The sequence below is a fragment of the Adiantum capillus-veneris genome, chromosome 14, assembly GCF_014529385.1.
Source record: "Adiantum capillus-veneris isolate H3 chromosome 14, ASM1452938v2, whole genome shotgun sequence".
Taxonomy (NCBI): Eukaryota; Viridiplantae; Streptophyta; class Polypodiopsida; order Polypodiales; family Pteridaceae; genus Adiantum; species Adiantum capillus-veneris.
Genome location: NC_140944.1, coordinates 65,973,158 through 65,990,370, shown reverse-complemented (window position 1 = coordinate 65,990,370; position 17,213 = coordinate 65,973,158).

Genomic DNA, 17,213 nt, shown 5'->3' with positions numbered 1-17,213 from the left:
CAAATGGATTAGTCATCCATCTTGGAATGATGTTGTAGGGTAAAAAGGGATCCTCCACCCGCTAAGACAAATGGACTAATGACTATGGATTTATCTCTTTTACCTCATAATCGAGGACGACTATGATTTCAAGAGAGAGGTTAACCCATAGTCCTTCTCCTTGTCACTCCAAAAGGGAAGAGAGGAAACCAAGGAAGAAAAGGGAAAGAAAGAGGTCACCCTCTTCTCCTTCTTCTTCACCTTCATCCTCTATCGATGAAAGCTATGGCTATTCTCCTAGAGAATACAAGAGGGGAGGACATCACAAATCTTACCCTGCATGACGAAGGTCACAAAAGCTCAAGAAGTTTAAAGAGGGAGGAAAGAGTATCTCTTTTCTCACCTATGATGGCACCTTTGGTGCTACTGACAAAGTATTGGCCTTCATCTAACAATTTGATGCGGCCTTTGGAGACGAGGGCTTCACGGAGTCCTTCAAGCTACACCATGTAGCTATGCACTTCCAAAAATCAGCTCGTCTATGGTGGGCTAGCCTTTGTGGCAATTGCGAAGCCCCAAAAACATGCAAAACTCTACGAGTTTCCATCATGAAGCAATTCCTTGCAAGAAATGCAAAGGACAAAGTGCTCACTGAATGGCGGAGTTTGAGGCTTCTCTCTCATGAGTCTATCCACAAATATGTGGACAAGTTTTTGGATTTGCATCTCAAGGCTATTGTCTTTCAAAAGATAGACTTTGCTGAGCAAAAGCAACAATTCTATGTGGGATTACCTGAAGAGATGGCCGAGTATGTCAACTCTCAACGGCTTGGTTCTATCAACAAAGTAATCCACCATACCATGGTTGCTTCACGCATCAATTTCCAGCAAGGGGTTAGATGGAATGTCAAGCCCATGGAAAATAAAGACAAAAGTGATGCATATGAAAAAATTAATGCCCAAAATTTTTTCCAAGGCCATTCCAATAAGAACAACAACAATCGGTCCAAGGAGAAAGGAGTTTACAAAGGTAAAAATAAACTCTCTCCTGAAGAGCTTGAAACTTTTCGCAAGGATCACAAATGTTTTAAGTGTGGGGAGCAAGGACATGGTTATCGTTCTTGCCCCAAAAGAAATGCTCACAATGAGACTCCTAGAGCTTTCACTATCGAAGCTCCAAAAGAGGATGCTCATTGTAAAGGATCACCTCTCTTCTATGCTTGGGGAAAGGTAAGGGAGCATGGTGCCTTCATCTTGTTTGACCTTGGTTCTACTCACAACCTCATATCAATGGAGTTGGTCACCAAGTTGGGCATTCAAGCTTTTGAGATGGGAGATGCTGTAACTGCCGATGCCTCTTTCAAGGGATAGCAAGCCTCCGTTACTCCCTTGATTGGGAAGTTGAGGCTTCATGTCCAAAGCTATGTCAACAAAGAAGACTTCTTTATCTCTCCTCTCCAACATGAGGACGCTATTCTAAGGGTACCACGGTTCAACCGCATGGCTGAAGTTCCCTAAAAGGAGAATCTACTTCACCTACAGGGGAAAGCATATGTATATAGATGCTACTGAGTTTGGTCGTACTATACCACTTGTAAATCCTCTTGCTCTTGATAAATCAATGAAGAGCTCAGTTTCCGCGTACATGATTTTTGTCAAAGAGTCCCTACAAGGCCCTAATGTTTCATCAAAGGTGAATGGTAGGAATCAAGAAGAGTTAGACTTGTCTAACTTTCTAAAACCATTCCAAGATGTGTTCATTGATGATATCCCTATGGACTTATTTCCAAAACGAGGGGATGATGACCATCGAATTGAGCTCCTATCAGGAAGCTCACCGCCTAATAAACCTCCTTATCGAGTTTCACAAGCTCAACAAGAGGAGATCATGTGGCAAGTACAAGTATTGGTAGACAAAGGGATGGTGAGGCCTAGCTCCTCTCCCTTTTGTTCTCTAGTCCTTTTAGTGCAAAATAAAAATGGTACATACCGCATGTGTGTGGACTATCACGCACTAAAACATATCACTATCAAAAATAAATTTCATATACCTCGGGTAGAAGATCTGTTTGATAAGCTACAAGGCTCTACCTACTTCAGTAGGATTGACCTTAAAAGTGGCTACTATCAAATAACGATAGTGAATGAAGATATCCTAAAGACCGCGTTTCGTACACGTTTGGCCTTTATGAATGATCTAGTCATGCCTTTCGGCTTGACTAATGCACCAGCTACATTCAATCGAATAATGGAGAAAATTTTTAGACCCTACCGCAAATTCACTGGAGTGTTCTTTATGATGTCATCATCTACTCCAATTCCTTGGAGGAACACAAGCAACATCTCCAAGTGATTTTTCAAGCATTAAGGGAGAATAAGCTTTTTCTCAATCAAAAGAAAAGTGAATTTTTCCTTCAAGAGATTCAATACTTAGGTCATATTATCTCTTGAGATGGTATCCGTATGGATCCATCAAAGTTGGAGGTCATAAAAGCATGGCCTAATCCAAGGAATCTACATGAGCTAAGAAGCTTTATTGGTATGTGTGCATACTATAGACACTTCATAGCAAAATTCTCTCAAATAGCAGGACCATTACATGACTTAACAAAGAAAAACGTTAAGTATTCATGGACTGCTAAGGAGCAAAGTGCTTTTGACAAGCTCAAAGAGAAGCTTACCTCTTAACCAGTCCTTATGCTTTCGGATCTCTCAAAGCCATTTGAGGTCCAATGTGATGCTTGTGGTGATTGCCTTGGAGCAGTCTTGCTTCAAGAAGGGCATGCCATAGAATATGAGAGACAAAGGCTCAACACGGATGAACGAGTCTTAGGAATTTACGAGAAAGAGCTGTTAGCTGTTCTTCATGCACTAGACACATGGAAGCACTACCTATTGGGGACTCCATTCATTTTACGAACAGACCATCAAAGTCTCGTACTTCATGAAGCAAACAAAGCTTTCTGACTAACAAATGAGGTGGGAAAATTTTCTTTCGCAATTTAATTTCCACATTGCTCACATTGCTGGTAAGCACAATCAAGTGGCTGATGCACTTGCACGACGACCAAAAGTTAATGCTGTGTCAATAGCAACTCACAATGATCTATCTTCTATGATAGATGAGTATGCTACTGACCCTGACTTTAAAGACATAATGTCAGCCCTTGCTTTGGGGAAGAAAGAGGAACCATTCACCTTGTAGGATGGTTATCTTCTCCATGGCAATAGGCTATGTGTTACCCACTCTCTTCATGATAAAGTCATGTATGAATCCCATGCTCCTCCCTATGCGGGGCATAAAGGCATTCAACCTACTCTTCGAGGAGTAGAGACGTACTTTTATTGGCCTACCATGAAAGTGGACATACAAGAGTATGATTCAAAATGTGTGGTATGCCAAAAGTCCAAGTATGATAGAGGGAAGCAACCTGGATTACTCCAGCTGTTGCCAATTCCTAATTCACCATGGGAGAGTATATCCATGGATTTTATCTTTGGATTACCCAAGTCTATCCATGGGAATATGGGAATATGGACAACAGTCGACAGGTTTAGCAAGCAAGCACACTTTATCCCTATCAAGAAGACTATTAAGGCACACCAAATGGCAACTCTCTTCATATCACAGATTTTCAAACACCATGGATTGCCAACATTCATCGTGTCAGATAGAGATCCTAGAATGACCAGTAATTTTTGGAAAGGTCTCTTCAAAAATCTAGGTACAAGATTGAATTTCTCTTCGGCCTATCACCCACAAACGGATGGCCAAAGTGAGATAGCCAATCTTATGATTCTTGATCTACTAAAGACCTATGTTATAGAACGCTCACAATGGGAAAAGTACTTACCTCTTGTAGAGTATGCGTATAATAATACTATCCATACTTCTACGGGAAAAGCACCTTTTGAAATCATAGAGGGAAGACCTAAAAATCCCTTGCTACTTAAAGTACATGGGAAGATCTTCGCTACCGATGAGTATAGCCATGACCTGCAAGCATCTTTTCAAAAGCTTAAGGAGGCTATATCCATCTCTCAACTAAGGCAAAAAGCTACTACTAACAAGCACAGAAGAGCCTTAACATTCAAAGAAAATTATTGGGTCTTACTTAAGTTTCTAAGGCTCGATTGAAGCAAAAAACGGGCAAAAATCCTACGGGCCATCAAAAGTATTATGCTAAACTAGCAAAAAGATACTATGGTCCTTTTCAAATTTTGAAGCCAATCAATGAGGTGGATTATCGACTCAAGTTGCCTAACCATTGGCTCATACACAATGATTTTCATGTGTTGCACATAGAAGTCCGTGCATGTCTTCTTTTTGCTGCATTGCGGGGGCGCCTGCAGATCGTGGGGAAAGAGATGCGCATTGCATGCACATGCAACCATCTTTTTTCCTTTCCCAAGAATAGCTCTGATACCAATGAAAGGACGAGAGTAATGCATGTGCTAATCTCCACCCAACCGTGCTATCTTATAGCCTTGCCCTAGTGTACACACTATCCGGCCGTGCTGATGGCCTTGCCTGTAGGACCCATGTCCTTCCATGTGGACTCATATTTGTGCACATTTTGGATGCAATGTTGGTGTCCATTTGACCTAATTTTAATAATATTTTTTGTAGCAATGTGCACGATATTAGTATTCTCTACACACATACATACATCATTGTTTATTTTTGAAAAAAAACACACACACACACATCGTTGTTGCGCTTTTGGAAACACACACACACACACACACACGGTTTTGCTTTTAATCTCGGCTCTTGACATCGATGATATAACCTTTTTGAATTGCAACATTGGCGACGAATCTTCAGGGCTTTGACAACTTTGCATAGCAAGTGATTAAGCCCTACAAAGGAGAGCCTCCAAATGAACCAATTATTGAAGTTCCTCTCCAAATCGAAGACCAAGAAGAGGTACTACAACCCGAAGCTATCCTTCGGCATGAAGACAAGGTACTACGACATGGTAAGATTATCCGACGATATCTTATTAAGTTCAAAAATTATCCTTTTGAAGATGCTAAATGGATGCAAGGAATCCAACTTAAGGATAGTATGATTCTTGTCATTGCTTACAATGCTACATTAGAGTAAGCAAATGTACATGTTTCTTTTAAATGATCAATTTTTTTGTCCTATAAGACTAATTCTCTCTTTACTGTGCACAAATTTAAGTAGCATGCATACTAAGAATCATGTTTGGGATGACGACGTCTCTCAAACACCATGTAGAATTTGTCACTCTACTTGGGAGGATGAAATGGACTAAAGAGCAGACATGCCTGTGGCAGCTATGTCTCCCAAGCACCAAATGGATTAGTCATCCATCTTGGAATGATGTCGTAGGGTAAAAAGGGATCCTCTACCCGCTAACAAATTGACTAATGACTTTGGCTTTATCTCTCTTACCTCATAGTCGAGGACGACTATGATTTCAAGAGAGAGGTAATGTCATTAAATCTAATATCTAACCAACCCAAATGATTTTCTCATATTAAACTGATCATTTAATGTGGGATAATGAACGGGAACAAGGGTTAGAATATAGATATGTGCTTACGGATCTATCTCAACACGGGGCCAATGGTAAAGGGGTCCAAAAGAGAGATGGTCTGTCAAAGAGCAAGGTTAACTAATGAAGCTTAAAATACCTTAGGGTTAGATTTAAAGACCTCCAATGGTTAGTGTTAAAAGTCCTTTGACCTTAGGCAAGCTAGGGCTGAGCTTGAGGTAGGAACCCGACCTAAACTTACCTTTGACCTTAGGCAAGCTAGGACTGAGCTTGAGGTGGTAGGACTGAGCTTGAGGTGGGAACCCGCCGACCTAAACTTGCCTTTGACCTTAGGCAAGCTAGGGCTGAGCTTGAGGTGGGAACTCCACCTAAGGTGCTTGTCATACTTGATGACTAACGTACTTGAGGTACTTGTCATACTTAATGAGGAAGGTGCTTGAGAAGTTTCCTATGCATGGGGGTAAGGTGCTTGAGTCAAAAAGAGACCCTACAAACTTAATGAGGAAGTTTCTTGAGAATATTCCTATGCATGAAATTCCCAAAGTTAGGGGAATCTTTGACCTAACCTTCCACTCATCTGTCCTTTTCTTAAAGGGCACATGGGACACATGTCAGACTCTCACTAAGTTTGACCACATGGTGTGCTTGAATGCAATTGGTTGGGCTAAAGAGGGGTCCAATGAGCTTCTAGTTCCATCCAACAAATATCTAGATATTTTCAAGCTCTCTCTCTCTCTCTAAGGGATAAGGAGGAGACTTGTCAAAAGACTACCCATGTACTTGACTGCATGCTATGTGATTGTCTAGAGGGAGAGGGGTCCAATAAGCTTGAAGCATGTGGAAAACAACAAATCACCCCAAGCAAGCAAGGGGGGTGCTAGGGGGATATACACCACACACACACACTCATTTTGTGGAACCATTCTCACTTGGTGAAAGTTGAGGAACTCCACCTCCTTCTCCAAGCTTGTGAGAAGTGAGAGCCTACACCAACACTCTTGGCTATGGAATGCAAATCCAATCAAGAGCCATGCTTCAATGCTTAAGCTTGACATTTTCTCCATCTTTATTACTATGGTATTATGTATGCTAGCAAGAAGAGTGATGATAAGTGAGGAACTATTTATTTCTCCTATGGAATGTTTCTACTTCCTCTTCCCTATCCTCATTCCCCGCTAGCCCTTTCCACCTTCGAAGGTGTTTGAGGCCTTGGGACTGAGGCTTGGGATAGTTAATGCTTTCTACAAAGTTTATGTTATGCTTGTGATGCATGAAGCTTTCCATCTTCATTGCATCACCTAGGTCACTAGGAACACAAAGATTGTATTGTACCAAGTCTCTCTTGATGGGAGAAACTATAATACAAATGCCTATTGGAGGGGGGACCGGCTCCGTATGAATCCGATCCTCAACTATTGTCATGTTCTCTAAACTCTCTCTCTTGCAAAAGTAATGTTCATGCCAAGTTAACTAAGTACCATGTTTATGTTGCTACCATCAATTAAGTTCACCCGCTATGCTCACAAATTAATCTCACAAAAGTGCTTCACCTAATTTCCTAATTCCGCTACTCTCAAAGTTCATAGGCCATTTCCATTACAATGCATGACTTTCCTGGCCTTGGAGAGATTTATGGCATGTTATTCATTCTTCTCGCTCTTTATTATTTGCAAAGTTGTCCACATCAGGCCACAATGGTGAAAAAGCATCCATATGCTTTTGTACAAGGTAATATATCCAAACCACCCTCTTTTCTTGCCTCAAAGTCATAGCAAATACAATGCTCCAACAAATGGGAATAAGGCTCTAAAGTGCACAATGGTAGAATGGACAAGCATTTGGGAAGAGCACTACAATAGTGATCCACCCCCATCTACTCCACCAAAACATATGTCAAGGTACTCCATATTTTTAAGGCTTCCATATTGGAAGATTAGAAATTCAGCACCTCTTGAATCCCATGCACATATTCAAGCATGTTGCCCATACCCTTTTGGACCATATTATGAGCAAAAGAGACTCATTGATGACGAGGGAGAATTCAAGGGACTTGAAAAGTCTCCCCAGATCAGTCACTCCATACCGAGGCCCCAATAAAAAGATTGTGCTTCCTAAAGCTCCATGGATTCTAACCAAAGATGCACTTGATCGTGAAGTGTTCCATTGCCTCTATTGGCACACCAAAAGGATACATGAGATCTCTAAAGGGAGCTTGCACAAGCCTTGTCAGTGATCTTATAGTTTCTCTCAGTTGATTTAGGAGCTGTGGGTTTAGATCTAGATGATGCCACTTGTACATATATTTTTGAAGATAATTCATAACCATTTTGTATATTTGATTCTATGATTTTTATTTTTGCCATGTTGCCTCTCTCTCTCTCTCTCATTAATTCATTTGATCAAGCATTCTAATTTATGTTAATCAAATATGTGTGATTAATTTAATAATCAAATATCTATCATTTTTTGTCCAATTTTTCATGAAAATATCAAATACTTTGTAATTTTTTTGGTAAAATAGAAAGTACTCAAAGTTGAATATTTTTTCTCCAAAACATTAAGCATGCCAAGTTATGTTAACCATGTGTATGTGATTAATTTTAGTAATCAAATGTTTATCATTTCTTCTGCTCAATTTTTATGAAAAATGTCATGTTCTATAATTTTTTTTTGTAAAATATAAATAAGTATCCATATTTAAATTTTTTGGCCCAGCATTGTGTTATCAATAATATATACGGTAATATTAAATTTACAAAAAAAACTCCTCCCCCTCCTTCGCTCTCCTCTTTGGCCACTCCATTTTCCACTCTCTCATTATAAAACACGGTAAACCATGGCTGCAATAATTTTATAGTGTTAGAAGCTTTGTGATGCCCTAGTCTTGATAATAAATTTTTTTCTTCACAACATAATGTAAACAAGCATAAGAAATGTTAAAACTTTTAAGATGGTGTAATGGAAATGGCCTATGAACTTTGAGAGTAGCAAAAATTAGAGAATCTACTTTTGTGGAATTACTTTGTGAGCATAGAGGGTGAACTTAATTGATGGTAGCAACATAAACATAGCATTTAGTTAACTTGGCATGAAAAATACTTTTGCAAGAGAGAGAGTTTAGAGAACATGACAACAGTTGAGGACAGGATTCATGTGGAGCCGGTCCCCCCTACAATAGGTATTTTTATTATAGTTTCTCCCATCAAGAGAGACTTGGTACAATACAATCTTTGTGTTCCTTGTGACCTAAGTGATGCAATGAAGATGGAAAGATTCATGCATCACAAGGATAACATAAACTTTGTGTAAATCATTAACTATCCCAAGCCTCAGTCCCAAGGCCTCAAACACCTTCGAAGATGGAGAGAGCTAGCGGGAATGAGGGTAGGGAAGAGGAACAAGAAACATTTCATAGGAGAAAGAATTAGTTCCTCGCTTATCATCACTCTTCTTGCTAGCATACATAATAGCATAGTAATGAAGATGGAGAAGATGGCAAGCTTAATCATTGAAGCATGGCTCTTGGTTGGATTTGCATTCCATAGCCAAGAGTGTTGGTGTAGGCTCTCGACTTCTCTACTAGCTTGGAGAAGATGGAGCTCTTGCACTTTGCACTTCACACAATGAGTGTGTGTGTGTGTGGGAGAGTATACCCCCAAGCATGCCCCTATCTTCCTTGGCCAAACCCCCCTTGTAGCTCACGCTTGAAGCTCATTGGACCCCTGCAAGACTGACCAATCACATGCAGGATGCATTACAAGCAACAAGGGTAGTCTTGGAACAAGTGTCCCCCTTTCCCATTTGAGAGAGAGGATCACTTGATAAATGCAAAAACATTTAATTAAATCCATCTAAATTATCATTGGACCCCTTGGAAGGCCAGCTAATAGGATTTAGACACACCATGAGGGCAACATGAGGAGGAGCTTGACAAGTGTCCCTTTTTCTTTCTTTGTACCAAGCTTGCCTTGGGTGAGGGTGTGTGTGTTCTCTCTCATCCCCCTAGCTTTAGGGATCACCTCCTATCTTGTAGGGATGGGATTTGACTTTTAGGACACCTTACCCCCAAGCACCTTAGTCAGCAAGCATGACAAAGAACCTCAAGCCTGGGTAGTGTTCCCACAAGCACCTCGGGCTCCCTAGTCGGCAAGCATAGAAAGGACCTTAAGCATCTTAGTCATCAAGCATGACAAACACCTCAAGCACATTAGTCATCAAGCACGACAAGCAACTCAAGAACCTTAGTCAAACATCAAGCAGGACAAGCACCTCAAGCTTGGACCGGGTTCCCACCTCAAGCTAAGCCCTAGCTTCCTAAGGTCAAAGGACTTTTTAACACTAACCTTTGGAGGTCTTTAATGAAGCTAACCCTAGGGTCTTTAAGCTTCGTTAGCATTGCTCTTTGATAGACCATCTCCCATTTGGACCCATTACCTTTGGTCCCGTGCTGAGATGCATCTAAATCACGTACCTATATTCTAACCCTTGTTCCCGTTTATTCTCCCACATTTAATGATCAATTTAATATGAGAAAATCATTTGGGTTGGTTAGATATTATTTTTTATGACATTACCTCTCTCTTGAAATCATAGTCGTCCTCGACAATGAGGTAGAAGAGATAAAGCCTTAGTCATTAGTCAACCTTTCTTAGCGTTTAGAGGATCCCTTTTTACCCTAGGATATCTTTCCAAGATGGATGATTAATCCATTTGGTGCTTGGGAGACATAGCTACCACAAGCATGTCTGCTCTTTTGTCCATTTCATTCTCCCAAGTAGAGTGACAAATTCTACTTGGTGTTTGAGAGATGTCGTCATCACAAACATGATTCTAAGCATGCATACTATTTAAATGTGTGCACAATAAAAAGAGAATTAGTCTTATAAGACAAAAACATTGATCATTTGAAAGAAATTTGTACATTTTCTTACTCTAGAGTAACATTGTAAGCATTGACAAGGTTCATAGTATCCTTAAGCTGTATTCCTTGCATCCATCTAGCATCTTCAAAAGAATAATTTTTGAACTTAATAAGATATCGTTGGATAATCTTATCATGTCGTAGTACCTTGTCTTCATGGCAAAGAATAGCTTCGGGTTGTAGCACCTCTTCTTGGTTTTTGATTTCGGGAGGGTCTTCAATAATTGGTTCACTTGGTGGCTCTCCTTTGTAGGGCTTAAGTAGGCTCACATGAAAATCATTGTTTATGAGCGAATGGTTGGGAAACTTGAGTTGATAAGCCATCTCATTGATGGGCTTCAAGATTTGGAAAGGACCATAGTATCTTTTTGCTAGCTTAGCATAATACTTTTGATGGCTCGTAGGATTTTTGCCCATTGTTTTCCTCAATCGAGCCTTACGAAACTTAAGTAAGACCCAATCACTTTTTTATAATGTTAAGGCCCTTCTGTGCTTGTCAGCAGCAGCCTTTTGCCTTTGTTGAGAGATAGATATAGACTCCTTAATCTTTTGAAAAGATTCTTGTAGGTCACGGCTATACTCATCAGCAGCAAAGATCTTCCCATGCACTTTAAGTAGCAAGGGACTTTTAGGTCTTCCCTCAATTATTTTAAAAAGGTGCTTTTCCCATAGAAGTATGCACAACATTATTGTACGCATACTCTACAAGAGGTAAGTACTTTTCCCATTGTGAGGATTTATCTACTTCGGTCACATAAGTCTTTAGTAGATCGAGTATCGTAAGATTGGCTATCTCACTTTGGCCATCCGTTTGTGGGTGATAGGCCGAAGAGAAATTCAATCTTGTTCCTAGATTTTCAAAGAGACGTTTCCAAAAATTACTGGTCATTCTAGGATGTCTATCTGACATGATGGATGTTGGCAATCCATGGTGTTTGAAAATCTGTGATATGAAGAGAGTTGCCATTTGGTGTACCTTAATAGTCTTTTTGATAGGAATAAAGTGTGCTTGCTTGCTAAACCTGTCGACTATTTTCCATATTCCCGTATTCCCATGGATAGACTTGGGTAATCCAAAGATGAAATCCATGAATATACTCTCCCATGGTGAATTTAGGATAGGCAATGGCTGGAGTAATCAAGGTTGCTTCCCTCTATCATACTTGGTCTTTTGGCATACCATACATTTTGAAACATACTCTTGTATGTCCACTTTCATGGGAGTCCAATAGAAATACATCTTTACTCTTGGGAGAGTAGTTTGAATGTCTCTATGCCCCGCATAGGGAGGAGCGTGGGATTTATACATGACTTTCTCAACGAAGGGAGTGGGTAACACATAGCCTATTACCGTGGAGAAGATAACATCCTGCAAGGTGAATGGTTCCTCTTTCTTCCCCAAAGCAAGGGATGACATTATGTCTCTATAGTTAGGGTCAATAGCATACTCATCTATCATAGAAGATAGATCATTGTGAGTAGCTAGAGACACCGCATTAACTTTTGGTCGTGTGAAAGTGCATCGGCCACTTGATTGTGCTTACCCGCAATGTGAGCAATATGAAAATTATATTGCGAAAGAAAATTTTCCCACCTCATTTGTTAGTCGGAAAGCTTGGTTTGTATCATGGAGTAGTTAAGACTTTGGTGGTCTGTGGAGTCCCCAATAAATAGTGCTTCCATGTGTCTAGAGCATGTAGAACAGCTAAAAGATCTTTCTCATAAATGCCCAAGACTCGTTCATCCGTATTGAGCCTTCGGTTCTCATATGCTATGGCATGCCCTTCTTGAAGCAAGAAGGCTCCAAGGAAATCACCACAAGCATCACATTGGACCTTAAATGGCTTTGAGAGATCCGGAAGCGTGAGGACTGTTTGGGAGGTAAGCTGCTCTTTGAGGTTGTCAAAAGAATTTTTCTCCTTAGCATTCCATAAATACTTAATGTTCTTCTTGGTTAAGTTATGTAATGGTCCTGCTATTTGAGAGAATTTTTCTATGAGGCGTCTATAGTATGCACACATACCAATAAAGCTTCTTAGCTCATGTAGATTCCTTGGATTAGGCCATGCTTTTATTACCTCTAACTTCAATGGATCCATCCAGATACCATCTTGAGAGATAATATGACCTAAGTATTGAATCTCTTGGAGGAAAAATTCACCTTTCTTTTGATTGAGAAAAAGCTTGTTCTCCCTCAATGCTTGAAAAATCACTTGAAGATGTTGCTTATGTTCCTCCAAGGACTTGGAGTAGATGATGATATCATCAAAGAACACAGTGAATTTGCGATAGGGTCTCAAGATTTTTTCCATTAATAAATTGAATGTGGCCAGTGCATTAGTCAATCCAAAAGGCATGACTAGATATTCATAAAGACATCCACTATCCTTATTTGATGATAGCCACTTTTAAGGTCAATCCTACTGAAGTAGGTAGCACCTTGTAGCAAACAGATCTTCTACCCGAGGCACGGGAAATTTGTTTTTGATAGTGATATGATTTAGTGCTCTATAGTCCACACACATATGGTATGTACCATCTTTCTTTTGCATTAAAAGAACTGGAGAACAAAAGGGAGAGGAGCTAGGTCTCACCATCCCTTTGTCAACCAATTCTTGTACTTGCCTCATGTTCTCCTCTTGTTGAGCTTGAGAAACTCAATAAGGAGGCTTGTTAGGTGGTGAGCTTCCTGGTAGGATCTCAATATGATGGTCATCATCCCCTCATTTTGGAGGTAAGTCAATAGGGATATTAGCGATGAACACATCTTGGAATCCTTTTAGAAAATTAGACAAGTCTAACTCTTCTTGATTCCTACCATTTACATTTGAGGAAACATTAGGATCTTTTAGGGACTCTTTTACAAAATCATCTATGAAGAAAAACTAAGCTCTTCATTGATTTATCAAAAGCAAGAGGATTTACAAGTTGTGTAGTACGACCAAACTCACTAGCATCTATATACATGTTCTTTTCCCTATAGGTGAAGTAGATTCTCCTTTCAAGGAACTTCATGCTGGCAGCCATGCGGTTGAGCCATCGTGCCCCTAGGATAGCATCCTCATGTTGGAGTGGAGAGATGAAAATTTCTTCTTTGTCCATATAGCTTTGGACATGGAGCCTCAACTTCCCAATCAAGGGAGTAACAGAGGCTCGCTGTCCCTTGCAAGCAGTGTCGGCCGTTATAGTTCTCCCATCTCGAAAGCTTGAATGCCCAACTTGGTGGCCAAGGCATCATGCTCCCTTACCTTTCTCCAAGCATAGGAGAGAGGTGCACCTTTGTAATCAGCATACTCTTTTGGAGCTTCGATGGTGGAAGCTCTAGGAGTCTCATTGTGAGCATTTCTCTTGGGGCAATAAAGATAGCCATGTCCTTGGAGCTTCGATGGTTGAAGCTCTAGGAGTCTCATTGCGAGCATTTCTCCTGGGGCAATAACAATAGCTATATCCTTGCTCCCCACACTTAAAACATTTATGGTCCTTGCAAAAAGCTTCAAGCTCTTTAGGAGAGACTTTGTTTTTACCTTAGTAAACTCCCTTCTCCTTGGACCAATTGTTGTTGTTGTTGTTGTTGGAATTGCCTTGGGAAGAATTTTGGGCATTAGTTTTTCCCTTTGCATCATTTTTGTCTTTATTTTTCATGGGCTTGACATTCCGTCTAGCCCCTTGTTGAAAATTGATGAACAAAGCAAGCATGGTGTGGTGGATTACTTCGGTAATAGAACCAGGCCATTGGGAGTTGACATACTCGGCCGTCTCTTCACACAAAACTGTTACTTTTTCTCGGCAACTCTATCTTTTGGAAGACAGTAGCCTTGAGATGTAAGTCCCAAAACTTGTCCACATATTTTTGAATAGACTCGTGGGAGAGAAGCTTCAAACTGCACCATTTGGTGAGCACTTTGTCCTTTGCATCGCCTGCAAGGAATTTCTTCATGATGGAAACTCGTAGAGTTTTCCATGTCTTTGGGGCTTTGCCATTGCCACGAAGGCGAGCCCACCATTGACGAGCCAATTTCTGAAAGTGCATAGCTACGTGGTGTAGGTTGGAGGACTCCGTGAAGCCCTCGTCTCCAAAGGCCGCATCAAATTGCTGGATGAAGGCCAATACTTTGTTGGTGGCACCAAGGGTGCCATCATAGGTGAGAGAAGAGATCTCTTTTCTCCCTCTTTGAACTTCTTGAGCTTTTGTGACCTTCACCATGCATGGTATGTTTTGCGATCTCCTCCCCTGTTGTATTCTCTAGGAGAATAGCCATAGCTTTTGTTGGAAGAGGAGGAAGGTGAAGAAGAAGCAGAAGAGGGTGATATTTTTCTTGACCTTTTCTTCCTTTGTTTCCTCTCTTCCCATTTGGAGTAATGAGGATAAGGAGTGTGGGTTGAACGTTTCCTCTTGAGAGCAGTCGGAGATCATCTAGACCGCTGTCTTCTTGGAGCCTTTAAGTTTCATTACTTTCTTGCTCTTTGGATTCTTCCTCTTGTATGGGAGAGAGTCTTCTTTTGGGGGTCTCTTCAAGAGGCCTCCTAAGCTATCTCTCCTCTTGGAGAGGAAGGGAAATCCCATAAGCACGAATTTGTTGAGCTGCAACCTAGTAACAAGATGATGCAATGAAGATGGAAAGATTCATGCATCGCAAGCATAACATAAACATTGTGGAAAGCATTAACTATCCCAAGCCTCAGTCCCAAGGCCTCAAACACCTTCGAAGGTGGAGAGAGCTAGTAGGGAATGAGGGTAGGGAAGAGGAAGAAGACACATTTCATAGGAGAAAGAATTAGTTCCTCACTTATCATACATAACAGCATAGTAATAAAGATGGAGAAGATGGCAAGCTTAAGCATTGAAGCATGGCTCTTGGTTGGATTTTCATTCCATAGCCAAGAGTGTTGGTGTAGGCTCTCAACTTCTCTACTAGCTTGGAGAAGAAGATGGAGCTCTTGCACTTTTCATGTAATGTACCCAACATTTATCCATATAAGTCATTTCAATTATTTTGCAAAGTAATTGAGATTCTCAATTTTCTGAGTCATCATGAGTTTATCAGAGCAATCGGATTGAAATCGGGTTCACAATCTATTTATTTATGATCTTTCTTTATGTGGAACAATACATTTATGTGGGAACCTAATCTATGTGTGAAGAAAAAGCTTACAAATAGTATTTTTAAGAAAGAAAGAGAGGTGATTCAAAATTAGGATACTTCTTTCTTTCTCCCACTCAAGATAGAATGGGAACTTGTAAGTATAGAGCTTTTTAAAAATCGCGCATAGGATTCGCGAACGTCAATATATATATATATATATATATATATATATATATATATATATATATATATATATATATATATATATGTATGTATATATGTATATGTATATATTTTAGAGCCGCTACGACGCGCGAGCTTTTTCTTCTCCTATTTTTGAAACCCTCTCAGTATTCTTAGCACCCCCCTAGGGCCTATATAAAGGACCCTTCTCCTCTCACTTTGAACACACACATCGACGGAAGCGGAAGCTCTCTTGCAACGGTGCGCCAGAGGGAGGCTCTCTCCCTTAATCTCTCACCTTCAAGCCATCTCCATCTCCAATCGTCAACGTACGGTCTCCCGGTTTGTGAACACACACACTCTCTCTCTCTCTCTCTCTCTCTCTCTCTCTCTCTCTCTCTCTCCCCAACAACCCGCTTTTCTTTTCTCTATTCCGAAGCGTGTAACGCGAAGTTCTAAGGACGCCCATGCCATTGCACCACCAAGGAAGTTGGGAAGAAAGGTGTCTACTCCGAGTATCTCATGCGGAAGCATCAACCGAAGAAGAAGTCGAAGCCGTCCAACCTCTAGCACAGGAGTTAGCCGCACGTGCTCCAAATCCGGTAAGACAAATTTATAATTCTACATTGCTATTCATGATGACTTGGGAAGCTAAGCATAGTGAACCCTTAAACTGTCCGAGAACGTGATTCTATCACAAGAAAAAAGCATATGTTTTTATAGATTAGTGAAAGAACTGTTTGATAAATTATTATTGTTTGTTGAATTGTTATTGCTTAATAAATTGTTATTGTTTGATAAGTGGATTCTGATTGATATGAAGAATTGGTTGACCATGTTTGAAGAATCATTTAAATAGAAGAATTAATGAAATAATACCTTTTGTTCCTCGCGGGTAACGAGATGATTCCGCGGTTAGCGGAGATTACGCTGAGGTTGTCGGCTCTCTTTTGTTCCTTGCGGTTAGCGGGATGCCTCGCGGGTAGCGGGACGCCTGGCGGTTAGCAAGATGCCTCGGGGTTAGCGGGATGCCTTGCGGGTAGCGGGATGCCTGGCGGTTAGCAAGATGCCTCGCCGTTAGTGGGATGCCTCGGGGGTAGCGGGATGCCTGGCGGTTAGCAAGATGCCTTGCGGGTAGCAGGATGCCTCGCGGTTAGCAAGATGGGAAGGTTACGCTAGTCGTGGTTAGCGAATAAATCCTTTGCAAAGGCTCTGTTTGTTAGATAGAGGAAGTCCGCGGGTAGCGGCAAACTCATGAGCAATTGGAAAAGTTATTTTTATTGAATAATAGGGATGTCTTCATTAGAACTTGTTTGAATTGTTTTGGTATTGTTTGAAGGGCTGTATAAAAAAACCTGTGTTTGAAATTAATTAACGAACACTGTTTATATATGTAAAACAGTGTGGTAAAAAGTGTGTGTGTGGGGTGGAAAGTGGGGGCTGGCTCAGGTTGCCAGTCAAGGATGGGTGGTTTCGATTAGTCGAGAAACTCTCCACTCCCTCTTATTAAGAGAAGTGA